Below are 12,858 nucleotides of genomic sequence, written 5' to 3'. Positions count from 1 at the left end.
TTGTAACCCCAAGATCAAGAGTTCAAATCTCACAATGGCAAACTATGAAACAATGTAACTTCATCTGAAACAGATGGAAACAGGTTTACTCAAAAGAGTATCAAGAGTTCAAGTCTCACAATGGCAAACTATGAAACAATGTAACTTCATCTGAAACAGATGGAAACAGGTTTGTACTCGAAAGAGTTACACTCAAAGGCTTTGCCTACGGCCATACTAGTCTGAAAACGCCCGATCTCGTCTGATCTCGGAAGCTAAGCAGACTCAGGCCTGGTTAGTGCTTGGATGGGAGACTGCCTGGGAATACCAGGTGCAGTAGGCTTTAAAAGCTTGGCCTAAATAGCCAAGTGGTTATGGTACTGGGTTTGTAACCCCAAGATCAAGAGTTCAAATCTCACAATGGCAAACTATGAAACATGTAACTTCATCTGAAACAGATGGAAACAGGTTTGTACTCGAAAGAGTATCAAGAGTTCAAATCTCACAATGGCAAACTATGAAACAATGTAACTTCATCTGAAACAGATGGAAACAGGTTTACTCAAAAGAGTATCAAGGATTCAAATCTCATAATGGCAAACTATGAAGCAATGTAACTTCATCTGAAACAGATGGAAATGGGTTTGTACTCGAAAGAGTTACAAGGAACAAGTTGGCTTGGCCTAAATAGCCAAGTGGTTATGGTACTGGGTTTATAACCCCAAAATCAAGGGTTCAAATCTCACAATGGCAAACTATGAAACAATGTAACTTCATCTGAAACAGATGAATAACTGTCTAGCCTGTCCCTCAGCACTCCTATCAGTAACTGCCTGGTCTGCAGAAAGAAATCTACATGTTGTTATGTCCTCGCTTCAGCAGCACATATATTAAAATTGGAACGATACAGAGAAGATTAGCATGGCCCCTGCGCAAGGATGACACGCAAATTCGTGAAGCGTTCCATATTTTATTCGCGGGGGTCCTGGGGGAGAGCATTGCTACCGGGGAGATGCCCCTTTCGTGGCGCAGGGCCGTGATTGCCCTGCTGCCGAAGAAGGGGGATCTCCGCCTTCTGAAAAACTGGCGCCCGGTCTCCCTCCTCAGCACGGACTACAAAATCTTCGCCCGAGCCATGTCTTCTCGGCTCGGCACCGTGCTGGACCACATGATCCACCCTGACCAGTCTTACACCGTCCCGGACCGAACCATTTATGATAACATCCATCTGGTCCGGGACATCATCCACCATTCCCAGAGGGCTGGTCTGTCGAGCGCCTTCCTGTCTCTCGATCAGGAGAAGGCGTTCGACAGGGTGGATCTCGGATACTTACTCGGAACTCTGCGAGCGTTCGGGTTCGGGACGCATTTTGTCGCCCGGATCCGACTTCTGTACACCGCCGCGGAGTGTCTAGTGAAAGTTAACGGGTCCCTGATGGCGCCCCTTCGCTTTGGGAGAGGGGTACGTCAGGGCTGCCCCCTGTCTGGCCAGTTGTATTCTATTTGCGTGGAGCCTTTCCTGCGCCTCTTGCGGAGGAGGTTGTTGGGATTGGTTCTGCGCGGGCCGGGCATCGGGGTGGTCCTTTCGGCTTACGCCGATGACGTGCTCCTTATGTTTAGTGATCCGGCTGACCTGCGGAGGATGCGCGAGTGCCAGGAGGTCTACTCTGCCGCTTCTTCTGCCAGGATCAACTGGGGTAAATGTTCTGGACTCCTGGTCGGTCAGTGGCAGATGGATCCCCTACCTGAGGAGCTCAGGCCTTTCACCTGGAGCAGGACCAGCCTCCTCTACCTGGGGGTCCATCTCTGCCCCGCTGAGGAATCCTGGCTGGCAAACTGGCAGGAACTGGAGACGAAAGTCACCGCTCGCCTGCGGCGCTGGACAGGACTGCTCCGAGTGCTGTCTTACCGAGGTCGAGTTCTGGTCATAAACCAGCTGATCGCCGCCATGTTGTGGTATCGGCTGGTCACTTTGACCCCTCCCCCGGACTTTGTCACAAGAATCCAGAAATTGTTAGTCGACTTCTTCTGGGACAAAAGATTGCACTGGGTTGCTGCCGAGGTTCTGAGTCTCCCGCTTAGAGAGGGTGGTCAGGCGCTAGTGTGCCTACGCACACAGGTGGCGACTTTCCGCCTTCAGACCCTGCAGCGATACCTCTACGTCGAGGCTCCTCCTAGATGGTGTGCCCTGATGACGTATTTCTTCCGTCAGGTGCACGGCCTGAATTATGACGTGCAGCTCCTGTTTATAGAACAGCTGGGCCTCGGTGGCTCCTTGCAGGCGTTGCCCGTCTTTTACCAGGACCTGATCAAAGTCTAGAAAGTGGTCGCCTCGCGCCGCAGCTCTCGCCCGTCAGGAGTAGCGGCTATCGTCAGAGAGCCGCTGCTCAGGAATCCGCCCCTCCGTCCTTTTCAGTGGTTGGCAGAGAGGAGGGCTGTGGCCACAGGGGTGACCAGGATCGGGGACGTGCTGGGTGGCGGAGGACTGGGCTGGATGCTCCCACAGGAGTTGGCGCGACGCGCGTCTGTGAGTATCCAGGTCGCAGCCGATGCCATCCAAGACCTGAGAACGGTCGTGCTCGGACCCGACGTTATTTTGGGTCTTGAGGTGGCCCAGGTGCGCGGTGGTCTTCCGTCTGAGCGTTCCCCTGTTTGGACGGAATTCCACATTGGCCCCAAGCCCCGAACCCTCCCTCGGGTGCTGGTGCCCCGCAATATGAGCCGCCTTGGGGACATGCCCTCCGTGCCTTTTGGCATGGCAAAGAGGGGTTTATTGTACGGACTGCTGCTGCACACCTTCCATTTTCTCGCCCTTGTCCGTCGACCGGACACGCCCTGGCGTGCCTTGTTGCCGTCCGGCGGCGGAGGCCCCCGATGGGAGGCCCTCTACGGAGGTATCCTCCCCCTTTCTATCGGGGACCTGGGTTGGAGGGTGTTACATGCAGCAGTCCCCTATAATAAGAGGATGCATAGGTTCACGGACTCTCAGGACACGTGCCCTTTTTGCGGTCTTGTGGAGTCCGTGGACCATGTATACATAGGGTGTTGTAGGCTGCACTCCCTTTTTAGTTACTTGAAAAACCTTTTATTGAAGTTTTGTTTGCACTTCAGCCCCACGCTCCTGATCTATGGGCACCCGGTGTGGAAGGGGGTCGGGAAGGAGGAGGACCTCCTCGTGAACCTGCTCCTGGGCCTGGCCAAGTTGGCCATTAACAGGTCCAGGCAGTGGGCGATCGACGGGGGAGTCCTGCCCGATTGTTTGTCCCTCTTCCGCAGCTACGTTTGCTGCCGGATGTCCCTGGAGAGGGAGCACGCGGTGTCTGCTGGCACTCTCGAGGCCTTCCGTGCTCGGTGTGCGCCGCGGGGACTGGGGTGTTTTGTTGACCCCTTTAATCACATTTTGATTTAAAGTTTGTAAGGTTCCTTTAAACTTCGTCCTTGGTTTTACAGCTGACCTGAATTAGGGGCTGTGCCTGATTTATCCCAATTTTGTTGATTTGGTTTTCATTTAAAAGATTATCAAGAGTTCAAATCTCACCATGGCAAACTATGAAACAATGTAATTTCATCTGAATATGAACAGATGGAAACGTATTTGTACTCGAAAGAGTTACAAGGCACAAGTCAGGAGAGTGACAGTATACTCTCTACTTGCCTCTACCCGCAACACTCGAGAAGCTTGATACCATCCAGGACAAAGCATCCTGCTTGATTGGCACCCCATCCACAAACATTCCCTCCCTCCACCACCGACGCACAGTAGCAGCAGTGTGTGTACCATCTACAAGATGCACTGCAGCAATTCACCAAGACTCCTTGGATCTGTGAACCCTACCACCTAGAAGGACAAGGGCAGCAGATAGATGGAAACACCACCACCTGGAAGTTCCCCTCCAAGCCACTCACCACCCCGACTTGGAAATATATCGCTGTTCGTTCACTGTCACTGAGTCAAAATCCTGGAACTCCCATCCTAACAGCACTGTGGGTGTACCTATATCACATGGACCGCAGTGGTTCAAGAAGGCGGCTCACCACCACCTTCTCAAGGGCAATTAGGGATGGGCAATAAATGCTGGCCCAGCCAGCAATGCCCTCATAAAAATAAATATATGTATGAGGTCCCATGCATAGCTTATGACGGCAAGGAAAAGAAAAAGGCAAATGGCAATATTTCTAAGATTAAAATTTCAATAGCTGTAAGGATAATATTCTGTAGATTTACCAATTTAGATGAACGGGACTAAAAAAAATCACCAACTGCGGCGCTGACTCTTTGAAAGAGCTCCACTTAGTTCTGCTCATTGCTATTTCCCCATAGCCCTGCATATGCTTCCTTTCAAGTAGTTATCCAAACCTCTTTAAAAAGTTACCAATGAACCTACTTCTTTCAGGCTGCACATTAAAACTTTGTGGGCATCTCTCTCCGAGTCTTTTGCCAGATACCTTAAGCCTGTGTCTACCGGGCCCTTCTGCCAGTGGAACCAGCTTCTCCTCGTTTACCCTATTGCCACCCTTGCTACATTGAAAGCATAATCTAAACGCAAGCTGTTGCTGCGATAGGAATTAAATACCTTAACAATAGAATAATACATTGCACATTACTGTATACCACTTGAGAAAGCACTGCTGACTTAGCATGAGCAATGCCACACAAGATGCACTCGTTTTATCAGGAGTGAATTTATATATTGAAGCCAAGCCTTGTATGAAATAGTAAAGATTGCACTTTGAGGAGGGACGTCTTGAAGACCTGCTTCCTGCCTTAGGGGACAAGGCTGAATCTGCTGTTTGCAAAACTGGCTTGGACACTATCATCGCAAGCTGCCCTTACCAATCAACAATCATTGACGAGGAAATCTGGCAGACAGCAGATAAGGGGTTCCAGACAGATCACGTCAGTAGAACAAATTCCATCTCCTTGCGAGGAGAATCGTGTCGAAGCAGATATGCCGATAGGACTGATTTAATATTTGCTTTGCACACCCAGGACCCTGTAGAACCCCTTGAGCTGGTACGGGCTAATCAGAGCGGAACAAAAGGGATGTGCTAAATACCGGACAATCTGCCCTGCGTTTAAATAAGATCGACACCTTTGATGATGAGTTGGGAAAATGAGTCAGCAGCAAAAAATTGGGGACGATAGAATTCTGAAAGGGAAACTGAAAGTGCTGGAAATACTCAGCATCTCAGAAAGGTACTTCATACAATTTCTGAACTCAACATTTCCCACTTTCAGATCACGTCCGGCCTATTTTATCGATGGCAGCTGTTGGTGTTTTTTTAAAAATTCATTCATGGGAATGTGGGCTTCGCTGGCTGGGCCAGCATTTATTGCCCACCTCTAATTGCCCTTGAGAAGGCGGTGGTGAACCACTGCAGTCCCTGTGGTGTAGGTACACCCACAGTGCTGTTCAGGAGGGAGTTCCAGGATCCTGACCCAGCAACAGTGAAGGGAACAGCGACATATTTCCAACTTCCAATTGGGGGTGTTCCCATATGTCTGCAGCCCTTGTCCTTCTAGATGATTCATGGTCGTGGGTTTGAAAGGTGATTCTGCTATTCCCATTTACACCCCCTCCTCTAGGCCCATCTTTTGTTTTTTTACTTGTCCCATTTACCATTGCCTTTTGCCTTAATTGCACCTTCATTCCTTTTGCTATTTAATCTCTCCTGCCTTCCACCAGTCTTTTTGTTTTGGTCTTTCCTCCCCTCCCCTCTCCTCCTCCTTTCCCTGCCTCCACACTTGCTTGAAACCCGTTGCATCCCTGACTTCCTCCATTTATGATGCAAGGTCATCGACCTGAAATGTCAACTCTGTTCCTTGCTCCATAGATACCGCCTGACCTGCTGCGTATTTCCAGTATTGTGTGTTTCGATTTGTGAATAGGATTGCCACACTTTATTCACCAGGGCTGGGGAGGGTGACAATGAAGGGGAACTCGATTTTCAGTGAGCTGTAAGAATGGCTGAGCTGGAGGTTTCACCTTTCTGAGATTGGGACTGAGGCTGTGCAGAAAAAGCATAACTTTGACCTAACCCATTCTGTTCTTGACCTGGGAGAATTTGATGGCACTGCGTTTTATTGTGCATCTCAACTGTGCTCCATCTGATCTTCACTGCCCTCATAACAATCCTTTTGCCTTTGTCATGGTTACTAACCTTGCCAGAGATTTACGATCCCTCCATGTCCACTGTTGCAGTTTGAGTCTGACTGTTGCCATTTTGGCCTTCTTAGTGGCCCTGAGCTGACCTGCCGGGGTCCATCACAAAATCGCTGACTTCCACTTCCTTCACATTGCCCACCCTTACCTCTGCCTCAACCTGTAATCCTTCGCCCGTGCATTTACCACCTGTAGACTCGACTATTTCAATGTACCTTGTCAGCCGCCCATTCTGCTTCCTTCATGAACTACGCCTCACCCATCACCCAAAGGGTTCCATCCACCCATCACCCATGCTTTTGCCGACCTACATTGGCTCCAGCTCCCTCAACACCTCCAATCAAAATCCATCACCCATGCCCTTGCCGACTTACATTGGCTCCAGGTACCTCAACACCTCTATTTTTAAATGATTATTCTCATGTTTAAAATTGCTTCATGTCCTTGCCGATTCTCACCTTTAACTTGTCCCAGTCCCAAAAGCTACACAACAAAAACTCCTCCTTTTCCCACTCCGGCCTCTTGTACATTCCCCTTTCCTTCAACTCACCCTCGTGGGCCATGACTTCAGGTGCCTCAGCCTTACACTCTGGAATTCCTTCCTCAAACGTCTCCAAAGGCCTCTCCCCCTGTAAGACGCTCTTCAAAACCCACCTCTTTGACCAAGTTTTTGGCTCCCTTTCCTATTTACTTCCCACTTTGCCTCAGTATTCAATTTGTCCCGATTACACTTCTGCGCTGACCCCTAATTTTCTTTAGAAATTGCCAAGTGTTAACTCGGCGCATTTGGTGGCACCTTTTTGCTCGTGAGTCGGAAGGGCTATTGTGACCTCAAGGCTATTGTGACCTCAAGGCCAACTCCACCGCTGGAGCAGTGCACTGCCTGTGCTTGGAAACGGCTTTTTATTTTAGGTTCTGAGTGCCGCCGTGGTGAATTGGTTGGATACTGGAAATCCCATGGCACTGACTTTCGGAAGGGTGAGTTCTCCGCCCTCACCAGCCACCACCAACAGCAACTGGTCAAATGGTCATTCCTCTTGCAGCTGTTCGTAGGATCTTGCTGTGCGCAGTAGGACTGAAATATTCGCCTGCACAACAGCTGGTGAACTATTTTTTCATTCACTCATGGGGTCTGAATGTCACGAGCAAGGCCAGAATTTATTGCCCTTCTGCAACTTGAAGTGATAATGGAGCGTGTCAAGTGCATTGATACTCCTTGGAGAGCGTAGCAAGGTGCTGCATACGACAATAACAGCCTGCATTTATATAGTGCAGTAAAAAATGTTCCGGGGTGTAATCAAAGAGCATTTGACACCGTGCTACAAAAGGTATCGGGACAGAGAGCTAGGTTTCTTCGGAACATCTTAAATGGGGAAAGAGGGAGAGCCAGGAAGGTAGAAACATTTTGGGGGGGGTGGAATTCCAGAGCTTCGGGCCTTAGCGCCTGAAGGCACATCCACCAGTGGTGAACAGCGGAGGCTGGAATTGAAGGAGCACAGGGACCTTAGAGGATTGTCAGGCTCAAGGAGGTTAGACAGATGGGGAGGGGTGAGGTCATGGAGGGATTTGAAAACTGACGGGAACATTAAAATTGAGGTGTATCCGTACTGGGAGCCAGTGTAGGTCAGCAAGCACAAGGCTGACTGGCAAACAGGACTTGGTGCAAGTTGAGGAAGGCGGGAAGCAGAGATTTTAGATGAACACAAGTTTATGCTTGCCGGGAGAATGGGCAGGCCGGCCAGGGGAGCTTGGGAATAGTCAAGTGCTGAGGTAACAAAGGAATGGATGAGGGCTTCAGCAGAAATGTTATCTTGGAACTCAGCCTTAATACGAACCATCCAACTAATGATTTCTCATTGGCAATGGTACCCTCCCATTATGAAGGGGCCAGCAACATGAAATATTAATGTAATGCCAAACATGTCAAGCATGGATTAATATGAAATCAATAAACAGCAAATATCAAAGCTATTGCAAATCTCCATGCCAGACTACAAGGTGTTTCAATTTTTCACTAATCACTGCTCCTCCTATCAAACACTCCTGGCTTTCATGTTCACAGAGTTGTTAGCTCGTTCCATTACCAACGGTTCTGCTCTTAATATGTTACTTCTCTTCAACTTACCACACAGAATTCCTACCCTCAAAACACTCTATTCAGGAGGTGGAAGATAATTAATTTCCAGCACAGTTCAGACAGCAACATTCTCCATGTAACATTATTAATATTTATTGAAGGTTACTTTATTAAGAAATAATCTCTATTTAATCCCTGAATTTGGCAAAATGTAGAATTTTCAGTGGTTTAAGTAGTGGATCATTTCCCCAGATCATGTGGCAGGCAACCATTACCCTATCGATCATCTGAGTCCTTATGTTTGAACCATCTTTGCAGCTCAACAGAGGCACAATGGGCTGAATGATATCCTTCTGTGTGCTATGATTCTGTGATAAGGGAATCGAAACCCTCAAATGAAAATTTAATTCTTAATTAAATCAAGTCGAAGTCCCTCTGGGCTAGGATACTGGCCCACATCCAAGGTGGCTCTTCAAGCATGTCTCTCATATTCATGTATACGGGAAGAGAACTTTACCCCTGATAGGCAATCCCACTCTCACCTCTCCTATCTTTGACAGTCATGACCAGCTACTACCCTCAGTGCTCCTTTGAAGTCCTCTCTCTTGTTCTTCATCAACTTCTGTCATACCAACCCTCTATGCTCCTCTGATTTCTGTATGATTTACCTGGTGAAACATGTATGATCCTGAGGGGTCTTGACAGGGTGGACGTGGAGAAGATGTGGTGGGATAATCTAGAACTAGGGGGGTCACTGTTTAAGAATAAGGGGTCGTGCATTTAAGACAGAGATGAGGTGACATTTCTTCCCTCAGAGGGTCATGGGTCTTTGGAATTCCCATCCTCAAAAGGTGGTGGAAGCAGAGTTTTGAATATTTTTAAGGCAGAGCGAGGTAGATTCTTGATAAGCAAGGGGGTGAAAGGTTGTCTCCAACAAGTAACTTCAAACCCCAATCACCAGGCAGGAATGTGGAGTTGCGGTCAGATCAGCCATGATCCTACCCAATGGCAGAGCTGCCTCAAGGGACTGAGGTGGCCAACTCCTGCTCCTAATTAATATGTTCACATGTTCATAGAGTGGGTGAACAACGTGGAAGATGTGGAGTTAGAAGTGGTGGTGGATTCCTTGGAGGAGGGACAGTGGAGATCTTGCTTTTAAAGGCGCTGGTAAAATGGATGAAGGAGTCATCACAGATGAGGGTCAAAGGGACAGGTATGCTGAAAGCATACCTGGAACAGGACTTTTCTGTGATTTCTTCCCTATTGCCCAGCACTTCAACGAAGGAATTCTTCACCATATTCCTGCCGTGTCTTAATTTACAGATTATAGGCTTTTGAAACACAATCGGGGGACCATTTGCACCCTACTTCCTGATGGTCCTTTCTTTAGCCTTGCTGCTGCCCTGGACTATGGGCAATGATGTCCCCATATTCAGAATGACTCATCTTGACGACCAGCACCAAACAAAAGCAGGAGAACAATAGGATGGAGAATAGAGAGATATGTTAAAACCATCTTGAAAAATCTCTATTTAAGCAGCAGATAACTTGTGTTCAGTGGAACATTGAACTGGCTGAAAATGCTCTGTCAGTCAGACACCATCTCCAGAACTGGCAGAACTTGCAGGTCTGATGAGAGATCACTGACCTGGATCGTTAACTCTGTTTTTCTCTCTGCAGATGTTAGCCGACCAGCTGAGTATTTCCAACAAGTCCCTGCTTTACTTTCAGGTTTCCAGCATCTGCAGTATTTGCTTCTTTGGAATTGACTGGTGAGTAATGTGCAATGTCCCACACCGTAGAAGTGACCTAACGTTCACGAGGGAAACTTATGGCTCAGCTCCTCGTGTCAAATGATTATAATGCTTTGATTATGGTACGTAGGAAGCAGAATTAGGACATGTGCCTTTTAGCGAGCTCTACAGCCTCTCACCTCAGGAGTAGTTTCCTGTCAAGAACATAGCAACACCGGAGCTGGAGAAGGCCATTTGGCTCTTCGAGCCTGCTCCACCATTCAATAAGATCATGGCTGATCTGGTTGTGGTCTCAGCTCCACTTTCGTGTCTGTCCCACCGCCCCCCCCCCAATGACCCTGATGAAATCAGTAGCTTCCTACCATGGTCGGCAGGCCCAGCAAACACATCATTCCAATCCACTTATTCTGCCTGACCACAAAATGGACAACAATTCACTGTCAAACTGAAGATAAAGAGATCACTCGATTTTTGTACGAGGTCTTTATACTGCTTGGTGGGGTCTATTAGCACTGAAGAAGGGGTCATTTCCCTTTCCGGTCAGCAGCTGTTAGCTTCAAGTCCTCCTTCCCATACAGAGTTAAGCTCCCTTTACAATGCCCCCCACCCCCCCGCCCCATCAAACACTCCCAGGACAGGTACAGCACAAGTTAGATACAGATTACAGCTCCCACAACATTTCCCATCAAACACACATCTCGGGTTGCCCTCCCTCTTATTTAACCTCGAACAGAACAACCACGAGGGGCTGAATGGCTGACTCCTGCTGGCTGAATGGCTGACTCCTACTCCGAATTCAAGGGCAGGGTATCCACCCCACCCCTCCCCCGTCAGGCGGGTGGGCCCGGGAGTAGCCGCAAAACGGCTTGCCGTCCGCAATCGGGTCCCGACTGCCATTTCACGCCGACAGGCCAATTAACAGCCAATCGGAGACCCAGCGCTGCCGGGGTGGGAGCGGCGGTTGGGAGGAGGGTGAGTGCTGAAGTCTGCACATGCGCGGGGGTGAAACCTTGACTGAAAGTCCCGTGAAGGCCCGGAGCTGCCTCAGGGAGCTGAAGAAGGTTTTTATTAAAATGAAAAAGCGAAGAATCCACAAATACTATAAACACGTCCCCACCTGTGACTCAGTCACATGAAGAGGGATGCGAGGAAAATGAGGTTAAAAAAAAAGTGTTTTCTTTTTATTCGCTGTTGGAAACCTCATCCTGCCCGTGGATGAGGTTTCCTAAAAAAATGTGAAGGCCTCCCTGGACGAATTGCCCGCCCACCAACCGAATGGCGGCGAAAAATTCAACTTAATCACCGGCTGAAGGGCCTTAACAGCCTTCCTCAGTGTCGGTGGGCTTGTGGCCAACTCTTGCACGCGCCCACCATCCGAAATATTGCACAAATACGCGATGACATAGTGACGCACGCCACAATATCATCGTGCGCTATTTAACGCTCGGTCTGTCGGGAACGTACCCACTCACAGGTCTAGTGAAAAATCCTGGCCCAAATGTTCATATGCTGTTTGAGACCCCCTCCACCAACCTTAAATAATCGGACAGAGAGGCTGCAGCTGACCAGCAATAGACAGACAGCGAGGCTGCCCTCTGACCACCAATAGACCGTCAGCGAGGCTGCCGTCTGGCCACTAATAGACGGACAGAGAGTCTGCTCTCTGGCCACCAACAGATGGACAGCGAGGCTGCCCTCTGGCCACCAATAGATGGACAGTGAGGCTGCACTCTGGCCACCAATAGACAGACAGCGAGGCTGCACTCCGGCCACCAATAGACAGACAGCGAGGCTGCACTCTGGCCACCAATAGACAGACAGCGAGGCTGCACTCCGGCCACCAATAGATGGACAGCGAGGCTGCACTCTGGCCACCAATAGATGGACAGCGAGGCTGCCCTCTGGCCACCAATAGACGGACAGCGAGGCTGCACTCTGGCCACCAATAGATGGACAGCGAGGCTGCCGTCTGGCCACTAATAGATGGACAGAGAGGCTGCACTCTGGCCACCAATAGATGGACAGCGAGGCTGCACTCTGGCCACCAATAGAAGGAAAGTGAGGCTGCCCTCTGACCACCAAAAGACAGACAGCGAGGCTGCCCTCTGGCCACCAATAGACGGACAGTGAGGCTGCCCTCTGACCACCAATAGACGGACAGTGAGACTGCCCTCTGGCCACCAATAGACAGACAGTGAGACTACCCTCTGGCCACCAATAGACAGATAGTGAGGCTGCCCTCTGGCCACCAATAGACAGACAGTGAGACTACCCTCTGGCCACCAATAGATGGACAGTGAGACTGCCCTCTGGCCACCAATAAACAGACAGCGAGGCTGCCCTCTGACCACTGATAGACGGACAGTGAGGATACCTTCTGGCCACCAATTAACAGACAGCAAGGCTGCCCTCTGGCCATGAATAGACGTACAGCGAGACTGCCCTCTGGCAACAAATAGAGGAAAAGCGAGACTGCCCTCTGACCACCAATAGACAGAGAGCGAGGCTGCCCTTTGGCCACCAACAGATGGACAGTGAGGCTGCCTTCTGACCACTAATAGACAGACAGAGAGTCTGCTCTCTGACCAGCGATAGACGAACAGCGAGGCTGCCCTCTGGCCACGAATAAACAGAGAGCAAGACTGCCCTATGGCCACAAACAGACAGAGAGCGAGGCTGCCCTTTCGCACCAACAGATGGACAGTGAGACTGCCCTCTGACCACCAATAGACAGACAGTGAGGCTGCCCTCTGGCCATGAATAAACAGAGAGCAAGACTGCCCTCTGACCACCAATAAACAGACAGCGAGGCTGCCCTCTGACCACTAATAGATGGACAACGAGGCTGCCCTCTGACCACCAATAGATGGACTGTGAGGCTGCC

General features: G+C 49.6%; 2 non-coding genes across 2 annotated transcripts; both read left to right on the top strand.

Annotated features, from left to right (window-relative positions):
- The first annotated feature begins 203 nt into the window (after window positions 1-203).
- LOC121290240 lies at window positions 204-322 on the top strand. The gene has a single exon (XR_005945728.1). It is a non-coding gene; the product is annotated as a 5S ribosomal RNA (ribosomal RNA).
- A 523-nt stretch (window positions 323-845) lies between these two features.
- On the top strand, window positions 846-952 carry LOC121290259. Its single transcript, XR_005945738.1, has one exon. It is a non-coding gene; the product is annotated as a U6 spliceosomal RNA (small nuclear RNA).
- The last annotated feature ends 11,906 nt before the right edge of the window (window positions 953-12,858 follow it).

Source organism: Carcharodon carcharias, chromosome 17 (genome assembly GCF_017639515.1).
Source record: "Carcharodon carcharias isolate sCarCar2 chromosome 17, sCarCar2.pri, whole genome shotgun sequence".
Lineage (NCBI taxonomy): Eukaryota > Metazoa > Chordata > Chondrichthyes > Lamniformes > Lamnidae > Carcharodon > Carcharodon carcharias.
This window is presented reverse-complemented; position numbering and strand designations above follow the sequence as displayed.